General features: G+C 46.5%; 2 protein-coding genes across 16 annotated transcripts in view; both read right to left on the bottom strand.

The window, feature by feature from the left end:
* The window catches only part of LOC114673599 (uncharacterized), a 185,106-nt gene that overhangs the window by 85,783 nt on the left and 81,751 nt on the right, over nt 1-17,572 (bottom strand). The window lies entirely within an intron of this gene.
* SLC7A1 (solute carrier family 7 member 1) overlaps nt 1-17,572 on the bottom strand; it is a 106,329-nt gene that overhangs the window by 58,830 nt on the left and 29,927 nt on the right.

The raw sequence follows: 17,572 nt of genomic DNA on the forward strand, positions 1-17,572 counted from the left end.
TTGTGTGGCCGCAAAGCCTAAAATATGTACTACCTGGCCCTGTAGGCCACCCGCTTGATAAGCCCTGATCAAGTCCATCCCTTTATTTTGCCACAGGGCAACTCAAGTCCTAATACACCGAATGACTCAGACGCACCTGAACACAGGTCTCCAGGCTTCTAAGCAAGTAAAGGAAGATTACCCAAGAAGCCACCAGCTTAAATTCATCAAAACGGGTCTCTGTCCAGTCACTTTGATTCCATTTTAGGAACTGACTCCTATCTAAAGCAAACAAAAATGTGGGCTGCACAACTCATCTGACTTGTTTTTGTCCTCAGCTCAGCCAAGGGCACCTGGCTCTGTGCCCCATGCCTGAAATTGCATCCTGTTTGCCCTCAGAGCCACTCCCTGCCTTCCCCACTACAAGGCCCACCTGTGCATCCCGAGCTCTCTGGACGCCGGCAGGGAGGAGTGAGGCGAGGGAGGACCCTCTCTGCGGGCTGTCTCATGGGAGATCGGCCCTTCACAAAGCCAGCTGCAGCCTCAAAACCGTCCCTTCCCCTCAGGTTGAGGGTGTTAGAAGTGGTCAGGGCTCCCTCACTACTCCAGGCTGTGAACCCCCTGCCCTGCCTTTGTAAAAAGTCACTTTATTTAAACTCACCTCAAACTGCCCAGCCTGAGAAAGCACTCTGTTCCCTGCAGGGCCCCTGATGGCAGCAGCCTTAGGGGCAGTGAGCTCTGGATGTCTGCAGCCACCAGGTCCACTGCAAGTGTGAAGGCTTGACCCCACGAGGCGGGGGCTGCAATAATCACACGACACCCCTCCTCCTTCTAAATCGAGTTCCTAAGGACACCAGACTAATCACCACCACCCCATTCTCAAGAGTACCCACAGTGAGTCCAGTGATCACTTACAACAACACATTGCACTATCAAGACAGATTTTTTAAAAATTCTTCAACGTAATGCAATGACATCTGAGCAGCTGGTATGCAGCAGACACTGTGCTAGGTCTTTCACACACCTAGAAAAGCAACCATCAATCCTCATTTCATAAATGAGAACACTGAACCTCAAAGAGTTTCAGTGGTGCTTATCAGAGCCCGAAGAGGCTGAGGCAGGAGTCGCCCCAAAGGCCCCTCGGATCCACCTCCGCGGCTGGCCAGGCTCCAACTAGGGAACAAAGCACACGGCTGCCGGCTAGCCGGGCCACAGACGTCCTGGTCACATTACACAAATTAAAAGAGAAACAGAACCAGAAACAAAAGTTTTCTAACATAATGCGGAAGCTCCCTGAATGCCACAATCACATAATCACATTGCCTGGGTGGGCCACCAGGTGCAATTACCTAGCAGCTCCCCACCCGCCTGGGAATCCTGGGGAAGCTCGTTCACATGTTCCTCTGGCGTTAAATGAATGGCTGCTATGCTATGTGCAGTGGTCCCTCTGCTGAACCTCCTCTGCCCTGAGCTCAGCATGGAGGAGGCAGCCAGGGCCTGCCACGTGCCTGGGTACAAAGGCCTAGCGGTTTGCATCAAGCACTGTCATTGACTTGCCATTGAATAGAAAAATTCTTTCCACGTCCCATTTTATATTTGCTCACTGATCTGATGAGGAATCAGAAGGCCTGCCCTCGCCGTGTGATCTAGAGCAAGCTACTCCATGCTGCTGTTTCAGTTCTACCATCTGAAACTGGAATAATGACAGTGTCACCCACACCCGCCACCCTACCTCCACCTTGTTCCTCCTATGAGGCTCAAGAGACAGTGAAACAAGATAGAAGCTAAACTCTCAGGCCAAACTGGATTCAAAAAATGATGGGACTGGGCACAGTGACTCACATCTATAATCTCAGCACTTTGGGAGGCCAAGGCAGGCGGATAGATGGCTTGAGCCTCAGAGTTGGGGACCAGCCTGGGCAACATAGCAAAACCATGTCTTTACAAAATACAGGAAAAAAAAATTAGCCAGGCATGGTGGCTTGTGCTTATAGTCCCAGTAACCAAGGAGGCTGACATGGCAGGATCACTTGAGCCTAGGGAGGTAGAGGCAGCAGTGAGCCATGGTCATGCCACTGTACTTGGGTCTCAGCAACAAAGAGAGACTTTGTCTCAAAAAAAAAAAAAGGGCAAGTTATTTAATTTCATGAGTTTCCCTTTTCTCCTTTGCAAGATGAGGAGGTTTCAATGAATTTATGTATGTAAAGCACTGCAGAGCACCTGGTGCATAGTATGTGCTATATGTCAACTATATTACTATTATTAGTTTCTTAATGTATAAGACATCTCATTAGTAACCAACTTATAAAGTGCTGTGAACATTAAGTACCCAAAATGACACCTGTTTTTGCCATACCATATGAAGGTATTAGCTTGATGCAAAAATAATTGCAGTTTTTGCCCTTAAAATAGCAAAATGTATTTTGTAATCAAAAACGTACTATACAAATATACAGTTTAAAAAATAAAATAAGGTTATTGTTTGACTTATTTTCATCTGCCCTGATTCAGATGGTGGAAGACTTGAGGGCTGCTGCCCAGAAATATTAAAATTGACTTAAAACTATTAAAAACAGAAACAAAATGGGGAAATTGTAAAAGCATAACATAACGACACTTTATGGTCGATTTTAATTTTAGAACATTTACATATGTAAAGGTCCCAGTCTCTATAGCACCAACCACCAAAGCGCTTGGCAGTGCCTGAATGCGGGGTGGTGGAGGGCTGGCCACGGCTGTGGCCTTTCTAGATTGCAGTGAAGTGACCACCAGACATCCGCTGGGGTTCCTCACTCATGGATGGTCCCGTTCCACCCAGAGGCCTTTTCATCTCAGTTTGGCTTTTGGGCCAAATTTGGAAGCATTACATTTCATTAAGGAAATGAAAGGCTTTTGCTTTACTTATTCCACCAGAGGGGCGGCTTCCCCAATGTCTTCCACTCTGAACTCAGGCGGAAAAGGATTGCCCAGTCCAGAGCCACTTTCCTCCTTCCAGGAGGTCTGGACACTCACAAAGCCCAGTTATTTGTTTTGCAAACTGTGTATACATTGAATGGAAATGTTTGTTTTCCATGTCCCGCTTTACGTCTCTAAAGACAAATGATTAAAGCATCATCTCAAGGGCATTTTTTGTTTTGCTCATCCCCTCCAACCTGCTTGTATTAAGCAGCCTCATTTCCTGCCTTTTAACTTACATTTCTGTCCACCTATCATCCACTCTTCTTTGTTGACCTTTGCGTGTACAGTGTTGCTTTAAAAACCTTCAAAGGAAAGGTCAAAGTGAAATGTCACAAGGGAAGCAGGCCTCATGGCCAGTGGCCAAGGAGGCACCAATGCCCAGGTCTGAGGCTGCCTGTGGCATGCCTAACACTGCCCCAAAATGCAGGTGGTGAGGGTGCAGAGGCCGCCTGTGGGTCCCAAGCACACCTCCAAGTGCGACACGCTGTCTGGGCCACCTGGTCCCACACTAAGTCACACCTGTCGCCAGAGAAGCCCAGTGGACCAGTGTGGGCTCCCCCAGCCCTCGGGGCAGAGCCAGGATGCTTCACACAAGAGTCACTCATTGGGTTTTCTACTCTACGCACACGCTGTCAAGAATGGCAGGCACCGTGTAAAGGGGTCGGTGCCAGTGTAATCTAACAGGGGAGAAAAAGTACAGAGGCCACGCAGGAGGACGCTGGAAAGACAGAGGGTGAGGAGGTGGGAAGAAACACTCAGGACTCACGGCACGAGGGCGTGGGACTAGAATGAAAAGGAAGAAGACCGTGTGAGGGGTAGGGAAGGAAGGACTGGCCGGATGCCATCAGTTATCAATATGAAGGGAATGAGCCCAAGGTAACTCTGAAATCCTAAACTTGGAAGCACTGAATGTCAGCTAAGGGTGGCCCTCACTAAGACACTGTAGCCCTACCCCTCTGGCTCCCCCAGTCGCTCTCTGCCCCAGTTTGGAATCTACAAAGTGATCAGAAGCTCATAAAACACGGGCACGAGCACTATAGTTAACCAGCGCTGGGCAGGGAAGGTGACCCTGGGAAACCTGCATGGGACTGCTCTCAGCACACCAAGCAAAAGCAGCCAACGCACACAACCGCAAAGGTCAACTCAGCATGGTAACCAACATCTAAAGCTGCACAATTCGAGGGAGGAAAACTCAACTTGGAAGGGATAAGTGGTCCAGGAGAAACAGAGACAGAAGCCAAAGCCATCAGATCTGCCACAGACAAGTGGCTGGTACATACAAGAAAACCTTTCTTGAAAATGTAGATAGCAAATAATCTATCCTGGAGAGAATAATGTCATGAAACATGAAAAATTTAAATGGTTTATCTGTGCTCTAAAAACACAATGATTTAAACTAAAGTTCAATCAGGACAATCTTGTCATCAAACAACTCTTCGGTGATGACATGTATCTGATAAAATATTTTTACTCGTAAATGACAGTCAAAATATCCTCGGATCAAGAAGCAGTCTTGCCACATGTCCTGTGTCCAGCAGAACAGAGAGGACTATCTGGCAAGCAGTCGGGGATGTGAAAATCTGAAACGAGGAACTTGGATGCGGAGCACACCCAGAGGCATGTGTTGCTGGGAGTGAAATCCCTGGGAGAAAAGAAGGCAGCTGTTAGCAGAATCGCGGGGAACACCACACTCTGGGAGCCGAAGGAGGAAGTAGCACACAAATGACAGGGAGGTGCAATTCTAGAGTCCAAAGGCAGACGGACTTCTCTAAAACCAGAGTGTCCGACTCCGAGTGTCTGCCTTAAGGCCCACATCCTCCCCTTTCAAAGTGCACCAGGAGCCACAAAAGACGATGTGACTCGATGGTAGCTCAGCAAAGAGCTGTCAGATCAAATACAGGACTGCCCAGTTAAATCTAAATTTCATGTGAATGACCAATAATTGGTTAATGTAAGTATGCCCCAAATATATCACAGTGATGTCCCAAATATTGCCAACAAATAATTTTTTAGTATAAAAAGGTTATACTAAAAAAAGGATCCACTGTTTATCTATAATTCAAATTTAACTGGGTATCCAGTATTTTTATTGCTAAACCTGGTAACCCTAGTTGGGTACGGACAGCTCAGGCCTCAGGCCTAAACACCTCACCTTCGCCCAGCACTTTCTAACTGCAGACCATGAGCTCTGACTTCCACAGGCATTTCTGCATACCCAGCGGCTAACAAGCAATGACTCCGTTCTTTGACAAGCTCTCTCACATGCTGTACATGAAAAAAGCCTCCTTCAACAGACCCAAAAAATGAGAGGATCTGTAGAAAGGAATGGCCAACAGTATTAAATGTTTCACAGACCCCGCAGGGGGTGACGACCGAGAAGAGATCAGGAGATTGTCTAATTCAAGAGACAGGAAATTGAAATTGCGAGCGGTTTTAGAAGAGTAGGAGCTTAGTTTACAAAGGGATGAAGATAGATGGTAAAAGTGTGACGTTCTCTGTCATTCACTTAATCATTAAAAAACAGGGTTCTTGGCCAACTGCCTGTGCTATCACTCTACCTGTATGATGCCAGGGAGTGATGGCCCACAAGGGCAAGAATCTGGGAAGGTCAGTGCCAGCACCTGTAGGAGCTCACCCGATACCTGTGGAACAAATGAATACATGGATGGGGGCTGTCTTCTCAAAGAACCTGTTTTGAAATTTGAAATCTTATCCAAAAATGGAAAGCCAAGGTCTAGGGTAAACCTTAACATTTCGTAGCACTCACTGGAGCAGCTAATATCCTTTACTTTTTAACCAGTCTCTCAGTGGAGGATTATTTGCAGCACAAATCACAAGTATCTGTCCTGGGCCCAAGTCAAACAAATGAACAAAAACACCTAATGAGGCACATGCTAAGATTCACACAAATCAAGCAGAGAGGAAAAGCTGCCACCTCCTAAACTCAAGCTAATCTTGTTCAGAAGGCACTTTTTCTATGCCCTCTGTGTAACCATTGCAACTGTTCTTTAGTTACAGGAGCGTTTAAGTAAACAAATATCTAAGAACACCATGATTTTCTTACTTATACATAAAACTATGATTCTACCCAGTGCCAATTTCTCTCGATCTGTGCTGGAAGAATGCCCAGGGAGATCTTCTCAAAACAGTATATGCAAACAACAAAAAAAGAAGAAGACATACAGTTTTAAAAGCCAAGTACTGTATACTGCTTCTAACGTATGATAAATCCCCAGTACACAATTAATTTTTAAAAAGAAACCTTTACTTGTTTTGTTTCTGCAAACTTTCCATTGTGCTAAAGGACCCAACTGTAGAATTTACAAACTTAAATAAGAGTCTAAACTAAAGGTGTATTTAGCTCTTGGATATGCTATTAAATACCACTTGTAATAAAACAAATGTGCCCCTGAATCCCCTAAAATATCTACTTTTAGGTAGTTTATGACGCAGTTAAGAGTGAGCCTAAAAGTAAGTTTATGTACAAACTAAACCAAAGGTTTTTCATACCAATGTCTAAAAAGTTTAGATTCCAAATGTAGTCTGTTTTCAATACAGTACAAACGTTTTCAAAGTTGGCCCACAGAAAGAGATTTCTGTCCCTGCTTGAGGGACATGAGTGCCCACTGTGGTCATCTGCCCCTGCCCTGCAACTTCCAGAAAGGCCTACAGAGCTCCCCATTCAGAGCTGAAAGTACATTTTTTATTAATTTTCACCAAATATCAATGCTTAATGTTGCCTAGTGCTCACATGAACAAGAACATGAACTCACGGCACTGGTGGAGTTATCAAGAAATTTAGGCCAGGTGTGGTAGCTCATGCCTATAATCCCAGCACTCCAGGAGGCTGAAATGGGAGGATCCCTTGAGGCCAGGAGTTTGAGAATAGCTTGGAGAACATAGCAAGGCTCTGTGTCTACAAAAACTATTCTAAAATATTAAGCAGGTGTGGTGGTGTGCACCTGTAGTCCCAGTTATTCAGGAGACTGAGGCAGGAGGATTGCTTCAGCCCAGGAGGTCAAGGCTGCAGTGAGCTGCGATCACCCCCTGCGGTGTCTGTGAAACATTTAATACTGTTGGCCATTCCTTTCTACAGATCCTCTCATTTTTTGGGTCTGTTGAAGGAGGCTTTCTTCATGTACAGCATGTGAGAGACCTCTAGGAGGACCGAGAAGAGATCAGGAGATTGTCTAATTCAAGAGACAGGAAATTGAAATTGCGAGCGGTTTTAGTAGAGTAGGAGCTTAGTTTACAAAGGGATGAAGATAGATGGTAAAAGTGTGATGTTCTCTGTCATTCACTTAATCATTAAAAAACAGTATGAGGTCCTGTCTCTAAAAAAAAAAAAAAAAAAAAAAAAGGAAAGAAAACAAAAGAAATTTAAAGCTTCCCGCAGGTAGGAAGAACCACACAAACTATATTCAGATAAGACTGAACAGTTTTCTAACAGCAGAGAACTAGGTAATGCGACTGACATGCTGTTGAAATTGGGAATCTGTTACTTGCATTATATCACCATTTCTCAGCGTCATACACCCTCCCTACGTTCCAAAGGCTGACACCAACAGTACCAAGTTCAAATCAAACCTATACTTGGTGGAGCTGCAGAAAGTGAGAGGAGGAGGGGACAGGACAGGATGTCTGGGCCATCCCAATGGTCCACTTGGTCTTTTCATTTGCTGAGGAGCCTTGTTCCGAGTGCCCTGTGGGCTTCCAGGACAACAGATGCACCATCTCTAGTGCCATTTAAAACTAAATGAAAGAATGAGGAGGAAAAAAAAGGAAACTGGTAACTGCTGCCCAACTGATAAATGTGCAGCTCTGTACTGAGAACTGGCCAGCCACTGCCTCAATTCTCAGATACCCTGGAACACGGCACCTGGCGAGTGGGCAGAGGAAGGCCTGGAGCAGGTTCCTACAGCCGGTCAGCACCAGAGACCAGGCTAGAACCCAAGTCTGTCTGGTGCCAACACCTCTGCTCCTCTCACTTCCCATTCAGGTAGCCCTGGGTCAGAAGGGCCCTGGCCCGAGCCTGTCACCTCCATTCGCTGGTTGTCTTTTTTTAATCACCTCAATTTAAATACCAATACAGAAGTTTACAAATTGCTTTATCCACAGTGAAACACAAGGTCGGTTCTAAAATTCAAATGAAATTTGGCATAAGGTCTTTCACTGTAGCTTGAATGAGCAAAAGGTACAGTGAACTCAATGGTTGGATGGGGCAGGGGCTTCCTCTCCCTGCACCTCGACAGCCACCTTCTCTCCCAGCCACTTTGTTGCTGAATGCGTCTGGGGCTTTTCTCCACACCTCATGCTGGTGGCCGGGCTGGCATCCAGCTCTGACTCTGAACTCCCACCTAACTGGGTCAGGGTGAGCCAGAGCCAGGCGCCAGATTCAGCAGGCTCCCACAGTTGGAGCCAAATGCACGAGTCAGCTCCAAGTACCTCGTTGGTGAGGGGGTTGGTGAGGCTGTGGAGGAAGCTGGGTGCCCAGTGCAGGAGAAGTGACACTAACTGAAAGGTAGCAGTGTCTCCTGGGCGTGTGGCTCTGAGAAGTCCAAGTAAAGGGGGACAGGTGGAAAACGCACACTGGAGAGAACAGGGAAATCTGAACTTTGGCTCCAAGAGGTTTGTGTCCATGCTGGGGCTGCAACTTGCTTTACAGTGACGTGCAGAATGCATGCCAGGCATCTCTGATGGACCTCTTGGCCACCAAGTTGTCCTGCTCCTCGCTGAAATGCCACAGAGCCTGTATTTGGAGAGCCAAGATCACAAGAAATAACATCTTAGTCAACCTTAGTCGCCACTGGCCGAGTATCCTGTCTTTGGAGGAGCTCACAAAGCAGGCTTTGTGGGCCGGCATGTCCCATGATAGCATTTGCAAAAGATTTGTCATCACCCCAAGCACTGCTGGCCCTGACGTGCTGGGCAACCACAGAGAACCACGTTCTTCTGGACCCCGAGACCCTCTCCTCCTCCACTCCTCTGCTTGGGTCGGTTTGTCACCAGCTATGGAAAGTCCTATTTGCTTTTCATTTATTCTAAAACATTTGCCAGTTCTGACAAGGAACACATGCTGACTTCTAGAGCTGGTCACTAAGTCTGTGGTTCTCCTCGCTGTGGCCTGTGGCATTGGAGACGCTGAGGGCATCTCTTACTCTCATCTTCGGGATCTTTCAGTCAGCCCTCTTAGGAAGTCCTTGCTGTCCCCAGACAAAAGCCAAGGCTTCTTGGGGGCTGGCAAATGAGATTTCCCCTCTCCCGTAGCACAACCCTTCTCAGATTTCTATCCGGACAGCAGATATTTAAGACATCTGAACTTGGGCTGCACAACTGAAGTTTTTTTTGTTTGTTTGTTTGTTTTTTTGCAGATCGAACTGTTTGCCATCCTTTGTCCTACTGCAAACCTTACGTGAACTCAGTGGCACAGCCGAATGTGCTCTATTCAATCCAAGGGCGTGTTATTTTAATACACACACATCTGCAAGTGTAAATAAGAATACCCTGTCATCGGCAGGATCACATCTGCTAAGACAAACCTAAAGGACCTTGGGCAAACGTTGTGAGGCCCAGGAGAGGTGCCAGGTGTCCACCGTCTGTCCCCAGCTGAGTCTACCCAGAGTCCAGCCGTGGCTGAGAAGCCTTGGAGGGGCTGCGGAGAGGAATGCGAATCTGGCACAATCCACTCTCAACTATTTCTTCCTGGAGAGGACACGGCAAGCTACTGGGTCAACCAGACACCCCGGGGAGCTCTGGCCTGGTGCCTTTTCACTGGGTACCCTGAGAGCTCCAAGTCCACTAAGGATCCACCAATGCTGGAAAAGCGATCCCTCAATACGCCGGCTCCCTGTCACAGCCTGTCAAAAGCCACAGACTTGAATGAGTCCTCTTGTTCTCAGACCCGAGGCCTCTTTCCACAGCCCTGCCCTTCTCTCCGCAGGCGGGATCTGGCGGCAGGCAAGAACTCTCTCTCTCACACATCTTTTAATTTGCCTTTTTCTTCATTCCGCTGGGGACAAGCATGTTTCTCAGGAGGGCAGAAGAGAAACAAGTACACGTGGTACCACCGTGAAGGGCTTTCTGAAAGAAACCTTTCAGGCAGCAGCCAGCTCTCTCTAGATATCTCGACGCGGAGCTTCGGCCTGACTCCGCTGTGGAAATGCTTCATCCTCAATTCAAGCTGGGTCTCTTTCCTTTGATGAAACCTGTATATATTTTGATGTGTATGGCTCACTAATCCTTTTGAAAAATAACTTCTCTCAGGCTTCCTCCCTGGTGAGATAGTATGGAACTAAAACTTCTCATGGCCTATCCCGACATTCCAAACTCCACCTGAGGCGCCCCGCACAACAGGACACCGCGGCGAGGGATCTGACACCAGGAAACGGCTGCCCCTGTCATGAATGGATAAGCATTCACTAGCATTTTTTTTTTTTTTTTTTTTTGAGATGGAGTCTCGCTCTGTTGCCCAGACTGGAACACAGTGGCACAATCTCGGTTCACTGTAACCTCCGCCTCCTGGGTTCAAGCAATTCTCTTGCCTCAGCCTCCCGAGCAGCTGGAACTGCAGGCACATACCACCATGCCCGGCTAATTTTTTTACATTTTTATTAGAGACAGGGTTTCACCAAGTTGGCTAGGCTGGTCTCAAACTCCTGACCTCAGGTGATCCACCTGCCTCGGCCTTCCAAAGTGCCATCGCACCTGGCCAGCATCCACTAGCTTTTCATCAGACCATGAAATGTTTGGTCCACAACTGCTCACTCTTTCCACAGCTGCACTGGAAACACACTATTCTGAATGGCCCATTTCCTCCAGAGTATTCCTCTGACGGGGCACAAGCCTGGTGGACCACATGGATGCTGGTACCAAGTGCTTTTTATTTTTACAAGAGCCATTCTGTTCCTTCTGGTCGAACCGGTGCCCTGCTCAATGTTTCTGGGCTAACACAGGCAAAGTGACACTTCTCAGTAGAGGTCTTTGTCGTCGTCCTCCTACCAGACCCTTTGTTCCTACTAGATCTGATGGCGTGGTTCCCACTCAACGTTCACTTTCACAGCATGGCCACCGAACCGCTCAGAGCTCTTTGGCGGATCCATAATCATGGAATGTCCCTCACTTCCCGTTTAGGGCTGGAAACCTCACAGAGGGCAGCATCTTAGTGCAAGCTCTTCAGACCCCCAAGGCAAAAAGTGCGGCCTGGAGTGCCTGCCTCTGGCCCAGGATCACATGAGTCCATGGCTGAGCCGGTGGGGTGCAGGTCTCTCTACCTCCAGGCTGTGACTGCGGAGGGGCCGGGGCATCCGGGAACTGCCATGCAGCAAGTGTGGTAAGTCCCCAGGAGGACTTCCGAGGCCAGGCAGGAGGGGACAGCAGAGGGGACATGTCTGAGTTCTCAGGCTCCTAGGTACTTCAAGCTCTGTTAAGAGTCCAGGACTCCTACACCGTGTTTCCTCTCTGCTTTTCTACATTTATTTCTCAGTGCCTTCATAACTGCCTCCCCCTTTTTGAGATCTGTTCCATGTTACCCCTCTTCATGCCCAGACAATACATAAACACATGTGGAGAACACACTTTCAATGGCTGGCAGAGCCTTCTCCTTCACAGGCCTTTTTCCCACCTGGAAACAAGCCTTCATTTCCTCACACGGCTGCTGCGCTGAACAATCAAGACATGTCCCCTTACCTGAATGATTTTCCCTCTCCAGCAAGGTGATGAGTGCTATAAAGCAGAGAGACTATTCCCGGGCCCAACTGCAAAGTTTCACCCATGGAATATGTTGTTAATCTTAACGCCTGCTGAGGCAAATGAATAATATGCCAGTTTCTAGAGACTGAACAGCGTTAAGAAGGTGATTAAAAGCTACCCTCTACATTCCTGCAAGACGTACCATACAAACGAAATCAGATTTCCCCAAAGAAGCATGCCATGATGGGATTTTCAAAAGGCCAACACACACATGGCTCAAAAATTCAAAAGCTACCAAAGGTCACAGGTTAAACCTCGATCCCCTGAACCCCCCATTCCCGCCAACACCAGAGCCTCCCGGAGAAGGGACAGCCTTGCCTCACATTTTACATAAGTGATCTCAAGTTCTGAGTTTTAAAGAAAAATGTAAATGCCATGTTTCTACTTGCTATTTAACAGAAATAGGATATTTCTAACGAACTCTTCAGCCTTCTAAAGGAGTTTATGAATTAATGAACCAGGCAACAGAGAGAAATAAAAATCACATACAACTGAGCTTAAGAACGCTCCATTCCCATGGCATCCCGCCCCCGCCCCCACCCCTGCTTCTCCCCCTGTGAGAAGGTACAAGAAAACCATTTCGATCAAGGAATGTTCTGGGAGTTTTCACAGGCATTTGCGGTAAAACACAGAAGCTTGGGCCCCCTTCAAAGCCTCCCGAGACACCGATCTACTCTGCTCTCTTCTTTCTTACTTTAAATGTCCCTGTGCAAACCCATGTGCTAGGCATAAAGCTCTGAAGTAAACACAGGTCAGACACAGCCAAGATTTCCCTCAGTACTCGTGCCCAGCACCTTTGGGGTGATAGACATGTGTGGGAGCCATGCCTCAGCACCCCGTTACCTTTAGCCAGCCACTTCTAAGACTTTTGAAGAACCAAACATAAGTAAGTTGCAAAGAGGGTTAAACACCAGAGCACGCATCCAAGCGTGCGCTGTCCCCTCTAAGTGGCACTCTGGTTTAAGGTCTTACGGGCAAGGGTCCCTGGAACTTCGCCCCAGCGCCAGCGCCAGCGCATGCCTGCCCCTGAGGCACACCCCAGAGACACGTTCATCTCCCCTCTCACCCGCCTGTTAATTAGAAAGCTCCTGACATCCGCCTCTTCCATTAAGAATTTCCTGAGGATGAGGAACAAGTAGCAACCTCCCCTTGGCCCATTTCGCCACCCCCAGCCTTCTGGAGGAATCACTTTGCATGTTAATTTACACCTACTCTTTTAGCGGCAAAATACCAACACATTTATGTGCAGCCTCAGGAATGGGATTTTTCTTCTGGGAGAAACCTCCCTGAAGGCTGGGGCGTAACCCTTTACACACCAGTCCTAATTACAACTCACATTTATTGCACTCTCATGCTAAGCCTGGCAAGGCGCTAAAAGCTTCAATCCTTAATATAACCTACAACAGGGGGACTGTAAGTTTCTCCATTTTTCAAATGAGGAAACTGAGGCACAGAGTTGCATATGGGTGTACAACACAGACCTCCTGAAATGAGGAGGGCTGCTTGCCACTCGGCTAATTATCCCAGACGGTGGTGGTTACTGAGTTCTTGCCTCTCTTCCGTGGGTGTTCTGTCCTTGTCCTCACTGCCAAGCCCTCGACTATCACTCCTTGCCGGTGCCAGGAGCCCGCTTCTGCTGCCAAATCCGCACAACCTATCTGCAGATGGCTGTAAAGCAATAACCAAGCTGGGCTGAAATGAGTGCACAGGCTATCACTGGATCACCACACCCCTGCTGTCCCAAGGCCACTAAAGCAAATGGGCTCTGGGACAGCAGCCTCTTCAGTCCAGTTGAAGAGATCACTTTGAGCATCTACTTCATACCAGGCACTGCCCTTGGTACAGGAGGCACAAAGACACATGCATCCCAGACCCTCAGGGTGATGTGGTCTAATGGGCAGCTCAGGTCTCCCTGCAGTTGTCCCAGGTTCCAGCAGTTTTGGAGGTGCTTGCTACTCCAAGTGACCCTGAGAGCTGGTTAGAAATGCAATCTCTCAGACCCACTCCCTAAGCTACCAAATCAGAACTTGCATTTCAGGAGATCCCCGGGGGAGGATCTGTATGCATGTATTAGTCTAGACAGTTCAAAGATACCCACAGTATGACCTTAGGATATGAAAGGCACCACTACATTATGCCAAGTACTTAACTTGCACACTTGCTGAGATGCGTTCCTTTTCCCCATCCTTACTGCCTGCCCCTACTGCCACCTCTGCCCAACCCATATGATCTTATCCACCCACATGCTCTTTAGAGAGCAACGAAGGAGTAACAGTCATAATGAACAGACACATTACAAAATACACCCAACGTACACAACTACAATGGAAACGTGTCCTGCTGTGTGTGCTGCGTTTCCAGAAACAATACGCTCCAGTTAGTCTTGTCCTCAGATTTGACTTTTTATTTTACACAGCTTACATCTTCAGGTGCAGGCCCTTCGTTAGGTCTAGACCTGGCAGCGATGTGGCCTTCAGGCCCCACCCCAGAACTGTAAGGAGCCCATACCCGTGCCCGCATGCACAGTAAAGTGTGCCCTACGGTTCCGTTCCTTCAAGGAAGTCTAGCAACAAGGTCAATTCCAGGAAAAGGTAAGAGAATTCAAATGTCTGAGTCGCTGCTCGTTTGGATACAGGGAGTATTGCTTGCTTCCACAAAGCATCCGTGTGGAGAAGCCCATGCTTTCCCTCTGTCCCTGCTCCCAAGTGCCTCCCCAGGGCGGAATGGTGCTTTCTTCCTTCACACAGCAGGACCCTTTGCTGGAAAGAGACTCTTGCTGGGACCTCTGTGGGTCAAGGCCAGCAGCTCTTAGTAGACTTCAACTCTTCCAGCAACTCAAACGCTGCGCAAGGTGACTCAGCAAGACCTCCCTTGCAGATGCTCCACACCGGACCGCTCATGGGCAACCAGGAGCCACAGGAAAGTGATTTAGATTTGTGCGGAGAGCTTTCTCCTCCCCTGGGCACTGCCCTACACCAAATCACCCAAGAAACATGAGACAGCAATGCCCTCACCTTGACTCACCAGACCACAGAGTCTTTCGGTAATTAGGCCTGAATCCCAGCACAAATTAGATCTGATAATTTTCTAAAACTCTAATTGTATCCAACTCTGAGACCAGCAAGACGGACATTCTTCCCAGTTCAATAAAATTACTCAAAGAACTAATGAATGCTCTTGCTTAATTTCTCCCAAGATTGCCCTCTGGAAAGAAAGCAATCTGAAAAAGAAATGTCTTCCAACAAAAGTTAAAAAACAAAAACAAACAAACAAACAAACCCAGCGGCTGAAACTGTGAGGTTATAGATTTGCGGGGGAAGTGCGGTACACTTGCAATAACAGAGTCATCACTTATTTCAAACATTAACATACATAACAGCATAAGATCAAGTTCATGAGGTTTCTTCTCAAACACCAACAATGGTGGTGGTAATATTTGTAACGGTTTTTTTTTTTTTCTTTTTGAGACAGAGTCTCACTCTGTTCCCCAGGCTGGAGTGCAATGGCACAATCTCGTCTCACTGCAACCTCCACCTCCTGGGCTCAAGCGATTCTCCTGCCTCAGCCTCCTGAGTAGCTGGGACTACAGCTACTCGGGAGCTGTACTGCACCACCACACCCAGCTAATTTTTTGTATTTGTAGTTGAGATGGGGTTTCACCATGTTGGCCAGGCTGGTCTCTAACTCCTGACCTCAGGTGATCTGCCTGCCTTAGTCTCCCAAAGTGCTGGGATTACAGGCGTGAGCCACCGCACCCAGCCAATATTTGTAACTTCTATATGAACTTTTAAAAATACTGTGAAGTAAGTACTCTGAATTCTCACAACAAATTTATTTTTATTAAGAAGCATAGTAAATAAAAGAAACTTCCAAAGAACAAGGACAGACTTTTGCACATTGTTTCAATAAATGAGGCCATTTATCTTGTTCTAGTTCTGTTATGTCACTATATCCTTGTTAGGCAGAGTCAATTCCCTTGATTTACAATTGTTTTGTGAATTATACACACAGACTAAAAGACATTTAATTTCTAAGAAAAAACAGAAAAAACATTCAAGCATTTCTTAAGCAAAAATCCATCCAACCTTTTCAAGAAGAACTATTTAATGGTACGGCTGCTATTGTTAATATAGTTTCAACACCATTCGATTTTAATCCATCAGATTTAGTCAAAAAATAACATTTCTACGAGTATGTTTTCTCACTCTTCCCAAAAATCCTTAACTCTTTCAGATAGGTTCTTTGTCACATCACGCCGAATAAAATAAACTCAAAGAAAATCAGACCACCGAAATTAACAAACGTATGGCCCATTTCTAAAGACTCACATACAGCCTGACCAGGCCACCTTTGGGACACCAGTGTGTCAGGTTAACTAAGGACAGATACCCCAGTTTGCATAAGCAAACCACACCGGGGAAATTAACACAGATCTGCCCTGAAAACCTACTCACCTTCTTGGGCATCACCACAGAGAGTAATATCTCCTTCAGTCAGAAACTCTCAAATCACCACAGAAAGAAACCTCGACTCCTCAACTTTCTTTGCCCTAACTGGTCTGGATGGAGAATTGACTCCCATTCCCTGGTGCTAGCAGTGAACATGAAATTCAGGGCAGTGCAGTGAAGTTGCAGGTGAGGTGTGGCTCATATGTCTAAACGTAGTGTGTTTTGCAAACTCCAAGTTGCCACCAGGAATTTTTCTTGTAATGAAATAGAAAAGAATAAAAATTATCTCAGTGTATCACAGATAGTAAAACTGAGTACTGTTTCATAAAAATTGTCATTTTAATCTATGTATCAATATGTGTGCCTCTGTGTGTGTACTTGATCACAATGTAAATTTAGGTCTTATTGTAGACTGCAGTCAAAGAAGTTTAAAAGCTGCCATCCTCAGGAACACCCAGTGAGTACCAGTGTGTACGTGTAACCAGTAGCCCCATCCCAAACAGCCCAGAGAAAGGCTTTCCCAGCACCGGGCTTCCAGAATCCTGTGCTAAGCTAACAGTGCAGAAGAGGCAGTCAACAGGGCTCTGAATCCCAAGTGCCTGAAGGAGGAATGAAACAATCTCACCGGAGAGGAAAGGACAGCTGTGACAGTCACCCTCCCTGGATAAGATCACTGAGACCACGGATGGACATCTTCTGAGCTAACCTACAGTACAGGTAAGAATGGGAAGCTGCATTTTTAGACAACTATCCATTAGAAACCAGGACAACATATGAACAGTGCATGTTGGTAGCCTTGGATGCTGAAGGATGAGAAACCTTGGGCAAATCAGGCAAAAATTCTCAACCACAGGACAGGACAAACTGGCCCAAAGGTTCCTTAACTACAGAGTAAGTAAGAAGAAGCTGTAATTTTACTCCATCTGGGAACATTAGGAAAAAGGCAACTTTCTGATACTCTGACTTCAGTAGAACCGGATTCTTCCAAAAATATAAATGTCAAAGTCACCCATTCACAGTATAATTTGCACCAAAGTGCAAAATGGGGTACATGTGTGTACCAAAGAACAAAATCAACCAGAACTGAGCTGCCAGGGCAAAATTACAACAGAAACTTAAAATAATATATTGTCCCATCCACCTGCCAAAACATTAGCTCAAAGACATTCCTCCTTTAAATACAGTTTTACTAATTATAAAAATAATCATTCAATAAATATTTGTTGAGCACTATTTTAGGTGCCACAAACACTGAGTGAGAAAAACAAAGTCCAATTTTACCAATTTTTTTCTTTCTGTGCAAATACAAAGATCTCATTAAGATAACACCAAATATGGAACATTGCACCCAGATGGTTTCACTTTTAACATTAAAGTTTCCCCCATAAAATCAAATGTTCTTTGAAAACACCATTCTTACTGGCTACATAATATTCTAA

Source organism: Macaca mulatta, chromosome 17 (assembly GCF_049350105.2).
Source record: "Macaca mulatta isolate MMU2019108-1 chromosome 17, T2T-MMU8v2.0, whole genome shotgun sequence".
Taxonomy (NCBI): domain Eukaryota; kingdom Metazoa; phylum Chordata; class Mammalia; order Primates; family Cercopithecidae; genus Macaca; species Macaca mulatta.